We start from the raw sequence: 18986 nt of genomic DNA, 5'->3' as shown, positions 1-18986 counted from the left end.
TAAACTTTCACCCATCTCAATAAGAAGAGGGTGGTTTGAAGACCAAGCGAGAGACAGACAAAGAGGAAGAGGCATACGTGAAGAGGAAGCAGATCTGGATCATTACAGCCTCGAGCCCAGAAATGCCAACGGTGCCCAGAGGCCCCGTGGAGCAAGGCAACCAGGGCCAGACATTTCCCTGCAGCCTCAGAGAGCATCAGCCTTGATTGCAGACACCTACCCTTCAAACTGTGAGAAAAACATTGCTACAGTTTTAGCAACTGTAGGACACTAACGTAGCACCCTGAATGGATCAGCAGCTGGTCTCTTTCTCAATTTGCCCTAATCATCTAGAAATGTCTTCTCCCTGACTCTCCAGGGTGACTTAATTTCCACTCAGCAATCTGTTGGCTCGCTGGAGGCATGGCCAGAGTCTCTGAAAGGACTCCAAATTGAATCTTGGTAATGAATCTCATTTAAGTTTAAATGAACTTAAGCTTCATCATAGTTTTCCAATACAAAAACTTGAAGCTCTTCATATGGATGTAGCTTCCTCATAAAGTAGTTCTAGGTTCAGCTCTTTTTTTTATCAAGCTCTTTTACAATGTCATAGCAAAACTTCAAAGCCCATTGGTTATGAAATCACACACTACTACTTCCATTACCAGAGTTTGTGGTACATTTATAATTAAACAAAAGGCTGGGTATCTGTTAGGGTTAATAAAAGAAAAGTTAGGACCTGGAAACCAGGGTCATGGCCCCCCTGAATGCAAGAGCTGACACCCTCACCCTGCTTAAGGTGCCTACACTAATGGAAAATTGAGAAGACTGGTCTCCCGGCTCCCTCCGACTCCTCCCTGGAGTCTCACACAGCCACTCAAGGTTTTGTCAAACACAGGGACATGTTTCAGCCTCAGGCACTTGGCACCTTGGCTCTTCATTGTCCAGCATTTCCTTCCCAGTTTTCCGACTTTCTTCATCTTGTTCAGAGACCACAGAGATGCCCTCACAACTTCCATCCTGACTGGCCAGAAACAGTGCCCCCTCCACCCTGTCTCCCTTACTCTGTGGTATGTTCTCCACAACATTCATTTACCTGGAAGTCACCATAGAGCTACTTGCTAGTTTGTGTGGTAACTCCCCTTCCAGAACACCTGTTTTCTGAGGCTGGGGTTTCTTCGTTTTGATAGATTCCTAGCCATAAGCAGAGCACAGATGTGGGCACAGAAGGGTGGGTAAGTTCACAGAGGGGGTGTCTCTGGGTGCAGTCAGAGGAGACCACAAAGGGGGAAAGCAGCACTTCCCTCGTGGGATGTCTATGTTCCCATCCAGATCGTCTGAAGCACATTAATGAAAATAAATGGCTTTTGCACTCATATCTCAATGGTCTTGATTTTGCATTTTCTTTCTACTCTCTAAGTTCTGAATTAATTAAGGGATTTTTAAAGAGGCATCTCAAAGTAGATATATATATATATAAATAAAGCAGAGGACAGTTTGAATATTGTGTAAAGGCCTGGAAGGATGAGTTCCATTAACCAAGAACTGAGCAACTAGGACAGGCATAAACTTTGTGTTGATATAACCACATTACTTTTCATGAGATAAATTTGATTTATTTTCCATTTAAACGTATTACACCCATCCCAATGCATTATAGCAGAAATGTAACATTTGAGTCTTAACCTGCAAAGAGTTGATTATGCTGATTGTTTTTCCCTCATTCAAATGTTTTTATCTACATCGAAATGCCTGCATTAACTAGACTTGACATAGGCATGGCTTTATACTGATTGGAAGTGTTTCAGTATAAAATGTCAGCAAATCTTATCTGAAAATGCCAGGTCCAGAAAGTTATATCTCATATATTCAAACCAGAAATTGACCTAATTTTAATTAGCCTCCAGTTAGTGAAAATTTTAATGGCTATTTAATTTGCCCTTTGAGATATGCAATTTGTGGGTGCAGTTTTTTTTCCCTAAGTTATGTCTCTTTCCCCTTCAAGAGCAAATCACAAAACCAAGAAGCTGTACAGCTGCAGAAAAAAAAATATATATCTAATACCATGTATAAAAATAGGAAAATTAACCAGTACACACAATAATGTTCTAAAAATGCAGACGTGTGAAGGGGCAGAGAAAGATAACAATCCCTTCACTCTCTTAGCCTCCGAGTATCACTGAAGTTAAAGTTACTTGGGGAGCTATATCAAGGGCTAGAGACAGGAGGTGAGACAAAGTACCTGTCTTGTGGCATTTACTTTCTAACAAAGGAGACAGGTACTGTGCATGCAGTTAAACAAAGAGTTCAGGTATTTACAAGTGTTATTAGACAATAAACTAGGTAACGATGGGCTTTAGTCCATCTAGCTCTTCACAATCCTCTAGAAAAACTTCTGTCTCATTTGGTTTGTACCAAGCCCTCAAATCTCAAAAGTAGCTCCCTGTGAAAGCAAGAATTCTTATGTTCCTGTCCATAGTCCAACTAATTCCAGTGCAAAATAGGACCCGCAGGACAAACATTACTTTTTGCAATCTACCCTCTATCAATAAGTTGCTCGTTCCATAAAAATTCTTCTCCAGCAGGATTTCTCAAGGGTCCTCAGCTCCTGTAGTGTGGTGACACTGAGTTCCAGTTCCGGGCCTGAGTTCCCAGCCTATTCACTTATCTGAAGCAAGCCCAGGGAAGGCAGCCTCCTAGGGAAGGCTATTGGGTGCCATGTGTCGGAGCTGACCTGGAGAATAGAGGCAGCCAAAAGAGGATGGTGTGTGTGTGAAAAATCTCTTCCTGATGGTGTGACCAGCGCTAAGTACAGCCCTTCCCCCTCACAGCCAGTTTGTGAGAATTCAGCCCTTTAGACAGTTCCCACAAAAATGAACACTAGCTTGCATGTAACAATTTTGTTGTAGAAAGTTTACCCTAAAGAAATAGCAAGAGAATTGGCTGAAGATGATGCAAAGGTGCAAAATTTTAGGTGCAGTCAGGACAGCATGTGACCAGCTGTCAATACCATACTGTATCATTACAAGTTACTGTGAGTCACTTTTAAAAGTTCTCATCACAAGAAACAAACTATAGAGAAGTGCAGTTGTTGCATATGTAGTGAGCATTTTGCATGTTAGACATATTAAATGATGTTTTGAAACTAATACACTATTATATATCAATTATATCTCCATAAACAGAATAATAAAAGATCTTTCATTCCCTCTTTTTTAAAAGATTTATTTATACATATAAGAACTGGGGTGCAGGCCAGAGGTGCGGGGGTGGAGGTGGAGTGGTGAGAGGATTCACCAGAGACAGAGTGGGGGAGCAGAACAGGCATTCTAACTGAAGCACACTGCTGAGGGGAGCAGCGGGTGATTTAGGAGAGGTCTTCTGTGCCCTGTGGGTCAGCTCCCTGGCTGGGGATTGAACTCGTGCTGCAGTGGTTATGAATAGCTTCATCATGTTGTGCAATAACCCACTGTGCCACTATAGAGGGCCCCTCCTCTGTGGTGTATTTATAACACTGACTGGTTAGATAAATTAACGTTGATCCCCACATGCGTATGGCTATGGTCTCCTCTAGAGATATAACAAAGAAGTTGCTGAATTTTTAATGACATGAGAGTGTATTGGTGGTATATAGTTAGGAGGGGAATAATATGGTTCACACATAATATGTGCAGTATAATCCAAATTGAGTGTGTTCATAGGAAAATTATTTTGCATAATATATATAGATAAGTATACGCAGAAGTGATTTGGTAATTAAAAAATCTTTTTACTCCTACTCTTCTTAAGATTTTTCATGAGCTGCCTTGATAATCAGGAAAAGATGTTTGCAAAAGCCTCTCCTTTTGAGTGGTGCCACTTCTTGAAGAGGCAACAGGTTCATCCTTTGATGCTTAAGTGGGGCTGAGAGACAAATCAGGGTCTTCTGCTGAGTCCCTGGTTTATCAAAGTGCAGGCCACAGACTAAAGGCAGAATGATGCTGATAGCAAACTCGGTCTTTGCAGAGGAATAAGCCAGCCAGGATACCAGGGGCTCTTAAGAATTGACATGAGTGGGCCCTCCCTGGTGGCACAGCGGGTTAAAGCACAGCACTGAGAAGCTAAAGCCGCTTCCACATGAGTTTGATCCCCGCCTGCCCCGGAGGTGACCACATGGCGTGGCAGACCTCTCCTGACCCGCCCGCTGCTCCCCTCAGCAGTGTACTTCCTCGATCTGCCTGTTCTGCTCCCCACTCTGTCTCTGGTGAAGCCTCTCGCCGCCCCTGAACCTCTGGCTGGTACCCCAGTTCTGTATGAACAAATAAATCTTTAAAAAAAAAAAAAGAATTGACATGAGTGACTCAGAAAGTCTTGGGTTTTGGCCAATGGAGCATTCACATGTATTGATATATTGTGAGAAAATTCACTGTGCAGGATACTTCACATCCTGAGGCTCTGGGAGGAGGGTCAGGCTTTGTGCTTGTTCTCTACTGTTTGGTTTTAAGAACCATAGACCGTGAGGACCAACTAGAGCTCCCAGGGCTAAGCTGTCACAGTGAGAGCAGTTGGTCACTGCAAATGTGGTCAACGGCTTTCCTGGCTGCCCCATCTATAGGGTTGTGGGGAGGTCCGAAGACTGGCAGTAATTGTCTGAGCATATGTCATACAAACAAACAACTAGTCAAACAATCCTATGGAAGAAAAACCTTTGCCATCTGTAAATACTACACTTAGGCAAGACCTTGAGAAAATACGGTAGTATTTCCTTGAGGCTCTGCCAGAGGGTTACCATCTGTAGAATGGAATTAATAGTTAGCATGTCCCAGGCTGCTTAATGATTGAACATGCCCATGGAGATGAAGCACAGAGAGGTCCAGCACCTCATAATGCTATGGTCACATTATTAACATTATTGCTTTCATCACAACATGCTGGTGATTATGTTCAATCAACTGACCACTTTCCTCAAGAGGATTCATGGAAGTGGCTGTTCCCTCCCTCAGCTCTATTACTTCTTTGAACAAAATGACTGCATCCTACTAGAACCCTCTTTTTGATGGAAAGTATGTTCATTCGGCATGGTATAACCAAGTTAACAGGAGGATTAAAATATAGAGCGGTCTATTTATGTTTTGCAGGACCTTCTGTTGAGCAGGTTTCCACGTAGACCAGAGTTTATCTTTGGTATTTGAACTAGAGAAGAGCACAAGCACCATGATTACCATTCACAGGTGCCACAGTGGTGGGAGAAATCCAAGGATGACCCCTGAGAGGAGAAGAGCGTAAGCAAATCAAATCAAAATGCAAAAAATAAATACGGGTATGATGCAAGAAACTGACATTTCTGTGGGGTAGTTTTATTTCCCCACAATTATTAAGCAAACAGCACTGTGTGTAAGACCTGCAGATGACATTGTAGGAACATTTGTTGCTTCCTGGTAGCTGGATCTCTCCCTGACCTATTGCAGTGATCAGAACTGGGCAACCTTGTGTGGAAATGGGTTTCAGAGAAGGAAGAAACTTTGCACAGTCCCCTTCAGAGAGCTCCATAGTTTAATAAAAATTCATCTTATTTTTCATTCATGTTCGTTAATGGTGGGACATTAACAAATTTGGAAAATGGTTTTCCTTCACTCTCCACCAACATCAGGCTATAAATGGCTAAAGAGCAAGTCACCTTAAAATAGCTTCCTTATAAATCTTTCAATAATCTGAATACTTTATTTTTGTTTTCTGGGTAGACAAATGTTTGTCATAATGCCATATCACACAAATGGACAGTATACATGTACACCAGTTAGAGAGAATTAATTTTGGAAAAAGCCATCTTGCAACTGACTGTGGGACTTTCTATTTATAATATTAAATATAAACACACTAATCCCACAGAGAGGAAAATGCCTTTCCAGTTGAATTCTCTATCTCAAACTGAGATGCAGAATTTTAATTCTGCCTCAACGTTGATGAATTATAATTCTAAAAATACTCCTTTTAATGCATCATAAACTACTTAAGTTTGAGGTCACTTGAATATTTTTCAACTTTTAGAATAAATTCTTTATTAAAATTCATGTTTAAATGAGACACATCTCTGAGATCTGATGCTTTAAAATGCTAAGTCCTCGATAACAATAATTAAGACTTCAATTTAGTTGCTAATAAAATGACAAATTGAATATTGTTTATGCACTACAAAAATTCAAATTTATTTTAGACAAAAACATTCATGAATGTTACTGAATCAAAAGCCAACAGTTTGTCCAAATCTATTACATTGAAAGCTGTTTCAGAATTAAAATGGATAGAGAAAATATAAATGTCTGTTCTATACACATAAGAACCAGAGACACTAATATTAATGAAATGAAGATCAAATTTCAAATCTCACATTGTGGCCACAAACTATTACACCTCTGGCTGCTTTATTTATTTCTCTTTAAATTGAATGTGGCCGACCCTCCCTGGTGGCGCAGCGGCTTAAAGTGCAGCACTGCAAGCAAGCTGCAGCCGCTTCAGTGCAAGTTGGATCCCCAGCTCCAGAGGTGACCACATGGTGCAGCAGACTTCTGTCTCCCCGCTGCTCCCCTCAGCAGTGTGCTTCACCCATCTGCCTGTTCTGCCCCCCACTCTATCTTGGTGAACCCTCTCACCACGGCTGCACCTCTGGCCTGTACCCCAGGTCTGTATGCATAAATAAATAAATCTTTAAATAAATAAATTGAATGTGGCCAGTAACACCTGAGAGCCTAAAGTGAGAAAACAGATGACCTGTTGCCACAATGAGAAACAGACTGCTTTTCTGAAGGGTCATTCTACTCTGTGTTCTCACTGACTCCCGCCTAGATCCCTTGACTATCACAGAACTTAGAAGACTTGCAGAAGCTCATTTGTTTGTACTTGTTTCTGATCTGAGTGAGCAGACAGGCATCCCAAATTCATGTTGCTCTGAGTACTTTCTTTGCTTTGGTGGGTTGTTTTTATTCATTTCTCTATATCTTGTTTTCTGTAGTTTTTATATGGTAGGTGCGTGGTAAATATTGGTTAAATGAACACAAATGCAGTGTCTGTAGACCATGGGTGGTAACCTTCAGAGAGTGAAATTGCATCCCGAATAAATAACAGGGATCACATGACATGAGAAGGACAATCTGCTCGACCCTGACCTGAGATGTGAAGAGAAGCCACTGAGGCGGCAGAGAACAAGAATACTTGGAAGGACACGCAATGGCAGGTGGCTCAGGTGCTGTCCATGACCCTCACCTGCTGAAATTATGACACTGCGTAATCCTCTCACCTCAGTTTGCTGACCTGATTCTACTCCCGAGATGTGGCAAAAGTCCTCAGATGCCTATGACCAATCGCACACCCCAGCAGAATCCAGAATCTGCACCTCCAGCATTGTCTCCTGTTGACTCCAAAGAAGCAACTCGCCATGACTTCTACACCAGCCTTGCATTCTACTAGGAACCTGAGGATGAAACAGTTCATCCCTCCTCTACATCTGTCTCCATAAGAGATGGACTCTGGGTCCATATCTTGATTGCTAACCTAGGAGACCCTAAGCAGACAACCCCTGTAAGCTGGGCTCAGACTCTGAAATCATGAAACTGTGAGATTATAAAAGCCACCAAGTCTATATTACTTTGTTACACAGCAATCAGAAATTATTAAAGAGGGGCTTCTCTGGTAGGGCAAAGGGTTAAGTCTCAGCACTATGAAGCTATCAGTAGCCACTGCAGCATGAGTTTGATCCCCAGCCAGGGAGGTGACCTCATGGCCTTGGCAGACCTCTCCTGTGTCCCCTGACAACCCCACCCACTCCCTTGCTACTACCCTCGTCAGTATATTTCAGTACATCTGCCTATTCTGCCCCTCGCTGTCTCTAGTTAAATCCTCCCACCCCCACCCTGCACCTCTAGCCTGCACCCCAGCTGTTGCATGCATTGATATATAAATCTTTTTTTAAAAAAGAAATTATTAATGAGCCAGCAGAGAAGTGTTAAATATGTGCAGGTACAGAAAACAACATGAATAATCAAGTTTTTCTAAATCAACACAATATATATGTAGTGATACTTTCCTATGATCAGCACCAACTTTTTTAAGGACAATAGATACCAATTAAGCCACCTTGGATACAATTTTTTAATGAACCATGTATCACAATTTTGTTTTAGAACCATAACCTTGCACTCTGTCACAAACAAACACTTTAAACATATATTTGTCCCATCACAAGATGAGATAAGCGAGATCATTTGTCACCGACAATGCAAGCAAAAGTGAAAGTGTCTAGACATCCCTCTGAGATCCAAAGAAAACGCAATGTGGGGGTGTCATCCATGGGAGAAATGCTGATCTTTACATAAAACATAGCAAGGCGGCACACAAACAATCTTCAGAGTTTGTAAGTACCCTGAGGAGTTTCCTTAATGAAGAGGAAGTGCCCTGCACATGAGAGAAGTCTCATTCTAGATGTTAAAGTAGAGGGCATGAAGAAAGTAGAAAGTAGAAGAACTAACTCCAGCTTCAGTGGGACGTCATAGCTAATTCTGCTGCATGAGAGGCCAACGGGAGTTCTGACTGATTATGCATGGGCTCAGGTCATCTCTGCAGCAGTCTTTCATCTAAGGAGGGGGAGGCCGGCAGGGTTGTCAGCTCACAGTCCCATCCTTATACAGGGGTCATGGAGGTGTGTAGCCCTGGCTGGCTGGAAAGTGGTTTCAAACAGCCTCGTCTCTTTCTACTGAAATTTCCAGGACAGACTGCCTGGCCGCCTTCATCTCAGTATGCAACCACCTTTAATCCAACATGGCAGACACAACAGCTCCCCACTCTCTTCCAAGTCTAGCCTAATTTTCTAACGAGAGGTTACTTTCAGAACATTTGTCATGTGAGGCATGCTGCAAAAGTCTTATGAGTGCTCAAGCAAAGTCTTTGAAGATGTCTTTAATCATTGGCAATTCATCATTTGTGGAAGCTCTATAGCTATGGTAAACTACATAGTTGCCTTAAGCGTTTCCAATGGAGCTACACCTTCTTTTTCTATTTTCATCCAACAACAGGTAGCAGTGAAGAACCTACTCCTTGCCAGGTGTTGTGTTAGTTTTGGGAAAAATGGGAGGAAGAAGCATGTCCAAAAGCCTTTATCCTCAAGCGGGGCCCATAGATTTACTGTAATAGTTCTACTGGGTTTTAGATTTTTTTTGGTAAAAGTTGTAAAATAATAAAAAATGAAAATTAGCTCGTTAGGGAATAGGGAATATAAAATTGGAACTAATTTTCCTACAAGTACTAATAGCTAAAGTTCTTCTCATAAGTGAAACATGGAGCGACAACTATTACCATTTAAAATGCAATTATGAAAATATAATAAGTAATTTCCCATTTTTTTGTCCTTCATCTAGGTTTCTTATTATTTATTAATTAGCTCTTGCAGAGATCGCGAGTGATAAAGATTATTACTAATATCCTGGTTGGGGAGACTAGTAACTTGCTCCAGGTCAGTGAAGTTGAGCTTAAAATAGAAATGAAAAGAGCAAAAGTGTTTACATATTTCAGTGAATCTAAGAATTTTAGGAAAAGATTTGGAAGATTACCTAATCCAACCTGTAAATTAATATAAAACAAGAAGATTGGAGGACTTGCTCAAAAGTTAGAGCTAATCATCGACAGATTCAAATTCTAACTCCATGCCTGCCATTAGCCATCTCACACCCTGCCTGATTATTTAGAGCTAAGTGTATGCAGCCCTGTGAGTGGGTGGGCCAGACATGTACTCTCATGCAGGAGGTCTATATGGTCTAGTGATCAGGGAAAGGAAGGGTTAAAAATGTTGCAGCAGAAAAGCAGGGACCTACCAGAGCTAGAAGAGGGGGGTGTGATTCTGGGGCTCTTTTCTAGAAATCAGCCCCAATAAATAGAGAGAGAAAAGCAGGGGCCAGGGTCATTATGAGATGACATGGACACACAGATACATTTACACAGGTGTGTACCACATGCTATTCTATTTTTTTGTTTGTTTGTTTAAGATTTATGTATTAATGCATACGAGAGCTGGAGTACAGGACAGAGGTATGGGGCATGTGAGGATTCACCAGAGACAGAGAGGGAAAGAAGAACAGGCAGATCTGCTGAAATCCACTGCTGAGGGGAGCAGCAGACAGAACAAGAGAGGCCTGCCAAGACATGTGGGTCACCTCTCTGACCAGGGACTGAACTTGTGCTGCAGTGGCTGTTCATAGCTTCTTAATGCTGTGCTTAACCTAAAATTCATGTATTTATGCATACAGAACTGGGGTATACGCCCAAAGTGCAGGGGCAGTGAGAGGATTCACCAGAGACAGAGTGGGGAGCAGAACAGGCCGACTGATGAAGCACACTGCTGAGGGGAGCAGCGGGCAGGTCAGGAGAGGTCTGCCGCGCCATGTGGGTCACCTCCAGGGTGGGGATCGGACTCATGCTGAAGTGGCTTTAGCTTCTCAGTGCTGCACCACCAGGGAAGGTCCACGGTTTTAAATATTTTTTATGTTATCTCATAATATACTATAGTAGCAGTAATACATTATAACATTATATCATGAAATAGCAATTAATACATCCATATTTATATGTTAGTATAGTAATTATTCATCTCTAGTCTCTGAGGTGGTTTCACCACAGGCCTGCAGGGGCTGAGAAGGTCACATAAATGCCTGGTCCTGCTCACCGTGAGTGTTGTTCTCATGCACCGTGGTGTGTGGCAAGGCTGTGAAGCTCCCTCCCTGCGTATCCTCCTCCAAGGGACGGTCCTCCTCAGTCTACCTTAATATCCCAGCTTTGTGCAAGAACCAGTGGCACCATTTCCCCCCTCCGCCCCCCATGGATACCATGATAATACCTGAAGCTCTTGACTTGGTTAATGGCATCACAGGAGCCGAGAGCTAGAGTGACTTAAATCTAGCCAATTTGCAAACACAATCTATAAAGATTATCTTCAAAATGATTTGGGCTTAAGCTCACTCCTTTTCCCTGGAAATCTTTGTGTGGGTTAGTTATTTGGGTTTCTCTGAACTTCTGGTGTTCACTAGTGAACTAGCTTTCAAATTATTAGCTATCAAATTTATCAAATTATCAAATTTATTAGCTGTAGAGTTTCAAGTGCTGCTTTATTTCAGCCAGAAAATGGCCCAGTAATGGCGTATACAAACTTATAGTCTCCTTTTTATAACCATGCCAGAGAGTATCATATTCCTTCTGGGATTAATGAAGCCCAGGTCTAAATTTGGGGTGCTCAATATTATGTAACATCAGGCTTGATGTGAGCCAAGCCCAGGCCAAAGGCTTTACCTGTTTTCTATCGTGTATCAAAAATGTCAGTCCATTTGGTACTGTTATTGTCCAAATTCATTTGGAAAACTGAGGCTCAAGGAGGTGACATAACTTGCAAAGTCACACATCCATTAAGTGATAAAGTGTGATTGGGATCTCTGTGTACTAATTGTAAAGCCAGTGCCTCGGTCTCCCTATCACGCCAACTCAAGTGGTCCATTTGTGAGTAATTTAGCACTTGCCACATACTTTCCTCTGTAAAATGGTGACTATCTACTGGACACATTTCTTTTTAGTTTACATTTGAAAACTACATTTTAAGTTGAGAGTAGAAAAACTAGATTTTCTAGCATCTGTACATAGAGGTGATTTTAATACAAAAGCTGTCATTGACACCAGTTCTACTATTATACTGGGGCTCTCCCACATATCGGTAAAATAGAACATATATAAATAGTCATGGATAATGGGAAACTGCAGGGAAAAAAGTCTACAGGTTGAAGTGGAAGTATCAAGTTGCAAAGAAATGCCTTTTCGTTACACATTAGTGATGGTGGTGAGACAGGAGGGCCCAGGAGGAGAAAGTGAATGATGTATATATGGATATTGAGTCCCTTTCCTTCCAACCATAGTGACAGATCGACTAAGCTTCAAAACTGGCTTTATATCCTGCTAAATTGGACACATATCATCATTTGAAAACTTATTTTCTTGCCTTTGAAAGATTGGTGAAAGGATCCAATGAGATATATCAAATGCCTAGCAGACAGTACAACAGAGCTCACCCATACATATCACTTCTGTTCTGTGTTTTTTCTCTTTATTAATTCTTGGTTCATAGAGAATTTTCTAAGCGTGGGGATTGGGGACAATTCTTTAATGAATAACAAGCCCCAATGACTCTAAAGATGCATCCAATTGAAGACGATGGCATGTGCTTTCTACATAGGAAACACAATGCCAAGTAACTTGCATATCCAATCCTAATTAACCCTCCTCACTAACTTATGAGAAAATAACTATCATTTTAACCACTTGAGTCAATGATATTGAGCCAAAGAGAGACTCTGTGACTTGTCCAAGATAGTAGTTAATAAACTGTGAACTTGAACATGAATCGGTGCCCATGCTGAGACTTAAATGTGGTTAGAACAGTAGAAAGCACCATTCTTGCCACTGAGTCTCAGTCAAGGTGGTATGGACACCCTGGAACGTTTGAACTGACAGTGAAATATGAAATAAACTAGGCGTCCTCTACAAATAATCTACATGTCGACAGTTGCTTTCCACGTTGTACCAAGAAATGCACCCCCATCCCTGACATTTAGGATTTCTCTAAGTTAAATATCTAGCATGATGATATTTATTTGCTGCTCATTCAGAGTATGCACAATAGTTTATTTGAATCTGATCACTCTTCAACTCAGTTTGGTGCTCTACAATGTAGCAACATTTTGACACTGAAGAACAAAATGTACCAGTCGTGTAAATTATGTTTACTTTTGCAATATTTTCTGTGAAAGATTTCTTCTTCTCGAACTATTCAATAAGCTCAACACCAGTGGTTTAATTATTCTATGCAAGCATAATAGCTCCCTAATAACTGAGAGCACTGTCTTGTGGCAAAGCATGTCTCTATGTATTTTTTATTAAGCAAGGGTTCAGAGTGGTGATTCTGTGATATCCCTTGAGGCTTCTTCAGGAGAGATCTTAGTCAAGCAACACATTCTCTACAAGTGCAAAGAGAGAAGTGAGCTATCCAGATAGGCTGAAGCTGCCCATTTCTTTCTTGCATTTTTATTTTCCAGGAATAGTTCTCTGTAAGACCACAGGTGGTTATAAAAGCATTCAGTCAAGTACCCACTTGCTCAAAATCTCAGTGATCTAAAAGCAAGAAAATATCTGTATGCGACTGCTAATGATCATAATAAAAAGCCACACAGAAATTCCATAGCCTTGGAAATTTCCAGGTAGTATAAACCATATTTCCTATTGTTATATCACAAATCTTTTCCCATTCTGCACAAAATTTCAACGTGCAGTGATGACAATGACAGTTTAGCTTAAGTGGGTGCCTTAACTTTTCATTAAGTAGCAATCCCTAAAAAATTTTAAAAAAAATGCATTTTTCCTTGAAGAAGAAATCTCTTATTTTACTAAATTTACCACTGGCTTACCAGGAGCATGGTGCAGACACAAAATTTGCTCCTGGCCTCTCTATGGTATATAAGAGCTATATAAAAATAGTTGTTCTTTATGATTTTTAAAAGTGACAAGTTTTATATTAACTATAGACTGAAAACAGTCTTACTTAGTATTCTTGTTGGCAGTTCTGCAGGATGGAGGATTCCACTGAACTGTGACTCAGAATTAATTGTTTGGCTTTAAAGAGGAAAAACATGATGTTAAATAAACACACTAGGAGTTTCAGATTCAGAAGAAACTTTAGGCTGGGGCTTGACATACTGTGTTTTCGTTTAAAATCGCCTCACAATAAGGAGCAACCACACACACATACATTTACACTCATACAGTATATATAGAACATATAAACACTCATAGAGAGGGAGACCATATGTCAACATATATGAATAAATATAATATATAGCATATAGTACATTCATGTATCTATATATAATGAATAAATACAAATTTGAAGATACATGTATGCAAACTACCATTACCCTTTCTCTCAGAAATTCCTTATCTGCAAGTTTGACATGTATAATTGCTATATACCAACTGTTCATTATTTATAGCTTTTTCAATGAGCAAGATCTAAAATGTCTAACAGGAGAATTTGATTAAATGGATAATATAGCCAAATATGTAAGTAATGGAAAGGAAACTTTCGATTCATAGCATGGATTAAAGGAGAGCTAAGTTATATTATCACAATATTGTAGATTATGGTATATATGGTATGATCCAAAACATTCTAGGGAAATGAAACAGAGAAGGAAGTGTTTACTTTCCATTTTAAATTCCGCTCTATGAGCTAACTTTTCCTCATCATTTTCATTACTTCTACTGTTAAAGATAGGTGAGAAAATACACACAGCAATTGTGGTATTTTGATGCTTAACCATAGGCAAAAACACTGAGGGCCTAAGATGATACGGAGGTATTAGAACCACTGTTTACTTAATTAAAGAATGTGACTGTACGTTTTGTTCAGGGGAGGAAAGAGGCATTCATCTTGTGCTCAAAATTAATCACACCTCAGTGACCTTGTCAGTCAACAACATGTTCAAGATTCCTTTACAACATACTTTCTACCACAAAGAAATGAGATGTGTTAAGAAAGTATACTGTTTCACACCACCATTTAAGGACAGCACCTTATGAAGACCTGGTGAAACACTAATGATGTGTGATTCCCAACACAAATCATGATACAAAAAATGAATGTGGAAAACTTCCTTGCGCTGAGAAGTACCGGAGCGATGGAGAGTCTGATCGAAAACTCAATACAGGCAGTTGATGGTATTGAATTAAATATATCTGTCTTCCACCACTGACAGATATACTCTATTATTTTTAGTAACTATTATATATTGACCTTGTGATAACAAGGCAGAGGGCTGACAGGGCCAAATCTGAGGACTCTGGCCCTAAAAGACGAAGGATAAGTCATGAACACACCACTTAACCTCTCTCATGTCAGCTTTCTTGTCATCTGTAAGATGAGAATAACACTTGTCATCTACCCCATAAAGGGTTTGAAAGGAACTCTGAGGAAACCCGTGGAAAACTCTTTGAAGTCCTCAGAAGTGAGCTTTTACAGAAGTACAAAGCCTGGTATCAAAGGCCACGCTCATACTTTTCTGAGACATCAGTGATAGATCCATGGCTAGGGTATTGTATGGGCCTGAGTGTACATTTTCATTAAAATAATTGCCACAGAAGTTTCTTTTTTACCTGGATATGATTCACACGCAGGCTTGAAAAAACCTGATGCTTCTTCTCAGATCCCTGCAAGGAGTCTCTGAAGCTCATCCTGGGCTCATTTAGCTGTCGTTCAGCCAACAGTTATAAAATATTTTACCCCCTACTTTCTCTTTGGGCATTGCTAGAAAGCAATCTTCTGGTGAGAGAAAAGTCGAGTGCCTTTCAGGAGGTTATTTAAGACTCCATGTGCTTGGCCATGTTGGACTTGGGACAGCTAATTCACTCGCTCCTATCGCTCACTCTGGTTCAGGAGTCACATTTCTTTCTCCAACTCTCCTGTCTACTTTACTGAGGAGGCCTTGGGTCTACACTTGTGGCACAGTGTTCCATGAGTTCCAAAAAAGGAATTTTCCTTCTAACTAATATTAAAATAACACAACAATTCCATTTTTCTTCAAATCCACGCATTGAAACAAGGTCTGAGTACTGACCACATCATAAAAACACCAGGGATGATAAATATTAAGAGTGTATGCACATTAGCATTGAGTGTTTTCAAATTAGCACCAATTCACATGACCTAAAGCGCAGAAACAATGTAGAGATCCTTCGAAGGATGGATGGCTAAATAAATTGTGATATTTGAATACATGGGAATATTAATTAGACATCAAAAGGAATGTTGTGCCGATACAATCTACAACATGGATGGACTTCAAATGCATTCTACGGAGCGGAGGGAACTCATAAACCCACACAGATTGTATGGTACCAGTTATATGAAATTTGCAGAGTAGGTAAATTCATAAAGACAGAATGCGATTGGTAGTTGAGGAAGTAATGAGACAGGGGAATAGGAGACAGCTGCTTAATGAGTGTAGGAATTGCATTGAGGGAACAGAAATGCTTTAGAACTAGCTCACTCTATATTGTTCATGACAATATAAATGTGACTGAATGAAGGAACAGCTTTCTAGGGGTGGGTTCATGACAACTTAGATCATGGAGATTCAGGGATTTACTGAGTGTTCTGTGTTAAGAGCCCTGGTCTAGAGGCTCCAACTTCTGTGAACACCACATAACTCTTCCATGCTGGCTTCATACTGAACAACCACATCCTTCTAGCACTGCTCCAGCATTAAAACTCTTAAGAGACTTGAGGCTTGGTCTTAAGATCATCCATTTCCTTGTGCCTATTCAGGCTCCACTATTGATCTACAGACCCAGAATCTAATAGGGAGAGAAGGGCTGGCAGAGATACGCATTTAAAATACTGTCCCCAAGAGATTTTTATGTATTGCATTTTATAGTTATTTTAATATTTGTATTTTTAAGATTTATTTACGCATACAGAACTGGGGGGGGGCAGGCCAGAGGTATGGGGGCAGTGAGAGGAGTCACCAGAGACAGAGTGGGGAGCAAAACAGGCATATCAAGGAAGTACTTTGCTGAGGGGAACAGAGGGAGACAGGAGAGATCTGCTGCACCATGTGGGTCAGGTCCCTGGCTGGGGATTGAACTCATGTTGAAGCAGCTGCGCCTAGCTTTGTAGTATATGCTTTAACCGGCTGCACCACAATTTATGTAGCCATTCATTTTTTGGGCCCCATACTGAGTTTTAAAATGATGTGTAGGACCCTCTGTGGTTCTTCCCTTATGCTTACCTAGCTGCCATTTTTCAGGATTTCTCTAGATCTAACTCCTCTGCTAAAGGGTTAAGATTATTTTTTTAGTTGTCACAAATAACAGCAATCTTCTTTCATGGGAGCTCCTCAGAAAAGGGTAAAGTCACTTGACACTCACTTGATTCCCTATAATTACCAAGTTCTCACTTCTGGCTCCCCCACTGCCTTTCCTTTTAAAGTTTCCCAAAAGCTTTCCTATCTGTGTCATCCGCTCACACTAGATACTCACCTGCTCCCATTCCTGGATTCATCAACAAGGGAACCACTATTTTCAGTTTGTATTTTTCTGGAAGTTTCCAGGATCTTTTGGCTTCAAGAGAGGGTGAGCCCTTGCTTTTGTCTCATTACATATTATCAGACCAGGTTAGTCCTTGATGAGCTGCACCCGGGCAGCCATGTCTTGGGCACTGTGCTCATCCACCTTTCCACACCTATGACCTCACCCTTCTCCCGGCCTGAGCACCCCTACAAAGATCCAAGGCCCATCCCAGACTGTCTCCCTCTTCATTAACTCTTGGCTCACCTTCGTTTACATGTTACAATTCCACACCCCTTTTCCAAGTAATACTGTGTGAATGTGAACAGAAATTTGTTTCCATTTTCTTACACAATCTCTCTTATACCTCCTTACTTCCTCATGACTACTTTCCTCCTTAACACTCATCTCCTTTTGACACTTCTCTCTTCAATCAAAATTAATCTTCTGGCAAAATCCATTTTTCAAAGTTTGACCCTCCTCAGCATCTGCTCGACTGACATTTAATCTTCTCAAACTCTCCCGTCTCCCAGCTTCTGGAATGGTAAGATATCGTGGGTTTCTGTTTTTCAGTCTTGTTTTTTTGCCTCCAGTAAGAAAACTCCCTTAAACTTAAAAAAAAAAAAAGTTTAAAGTCTGATTGCATATATTTATCTAATAATAAATAATTCAGGATGCTTTAACAGAAGGGCAATGAAGTGAAGTGTTTATGTATTCATGTAATAGGCACTTGTTGGTTGAACATCTATTGTACACACTACTCAAGGTTAAGCGCAGGGGGGTAAAGAGGCTATAGACACAGTCATTGATGTGAAACTATTTCTTGATCATGCTAAGAAATGTCTTGACGTTTTATCTTGTGCATCTATTTATTTACTAAATTAATTTTAGCTAAATGCCTATGATATGTGAGGCACTGATCTAGATGCTGGAGACATAATACATAAATCTGAGTAAGTCACTGGCGTCACTGTAGTAATAACTGTTCAGCTAGCTAGATAATATCAGAGCAATACAAGTGAAGGAAGAAGAAAAAGAAAACAAGTAATAAGACACAGATTTGTGGCAGGGAGATGGTCTAGAATTAGGACCAGAAGCTACATTTTTCTCGAGGTGAAACAAGCATGGGATCTAAATGATGACACGGACAGTTATATTCCAAAGGATCATGAAGAGGGAATAGCACATGCAAAAGCCCTGAAGTTGAAAGAACTTTGCTCATCGGAGGGCAGAAAGATAACCAGAGAAGCTTCTTGGGTGTTGAGGAGAAAAGTAAGAAGAGTTTGGGGAGGTCTTGTATTCATGTGAAGCAAGGAGTCTGGGTTTAATATTGAATGCAAAGGAAAGTCCCCAGAGGAGACTACTATTCTCTCATAAACACAAGGATTATTAAACATTGTGTGGATAGTTGAGGGGGAACAGTAGGAGTAGAAGGCTTAGAAAGCATCTACCTCAGCAGATGAGTCGAGAAGGCTGATGGAATCTAGAATGAGGGAGAGGGTATGACATGCTCACTTTCTGGTTATAGTACACACCATACCATGTACTTATTTCTTCCCTAGGTCTTTTCAACATATGACCAGAGCTATTTGAATATTTGGATTTTGTTTCAGTCATTGCTTGACCCCTCATTATCTAGAACAGCATCTGATAGGAACTAAGTAGACATTTATTGAATGAATGATGGGGGTGGGTGCTGAGCAAAACTCCTAAGTTTTTAACTTGAACACTGGGGTTGGGAGTTTGTCATCAAAAGAGGTGAGGAAAACTTGAATAGGTTAATGGCTGGAAAGCAAGAAAGAAACCCATTTGGGGGCAAGATAGATTTGAACTACTTATTAGAAAGTAAGCACACTGATTCGTGTGAAGGCCCACAGACTAGGCTT

General features: G+C 40.6%; 1 protein-coding gene across 4 annotated transcripts in view; it reads right to left on the bottom strand.

The window, feature by feature from the left end:
• KCNIP4 (Kv channel interacting protein 4) overlaps positions 1-18986 on the bottom strand; it is an 845713-nt gene that overhangs the window by 319497 nt on the left and 507230 nt on the right. The gene's annotated exons all lie outside the window — the stretch shown is intronic.

The sequence above is a fragment of the Condylura cristata genome, unplaced genomic scaffold (genome assembly GCF_000260355.1).
Source record: "Condylura cristata isolate star-nosed mole 26May11 unplaced genomic scaffold, ConCri1.0 scaffold00012, whole genome shotgun sequence".
Lineage (NCBI taxonomy): Eukaryota > Metazoa > Chordata > Mammalia > Eulipotyphla > Talpidae > Condylura > Condylura cristata.
The sequence above is the reverse complement of the archived record's forward strand: the minus strand, read 5'-3'. Positions and strand labels throughout refer to the sequence as shown.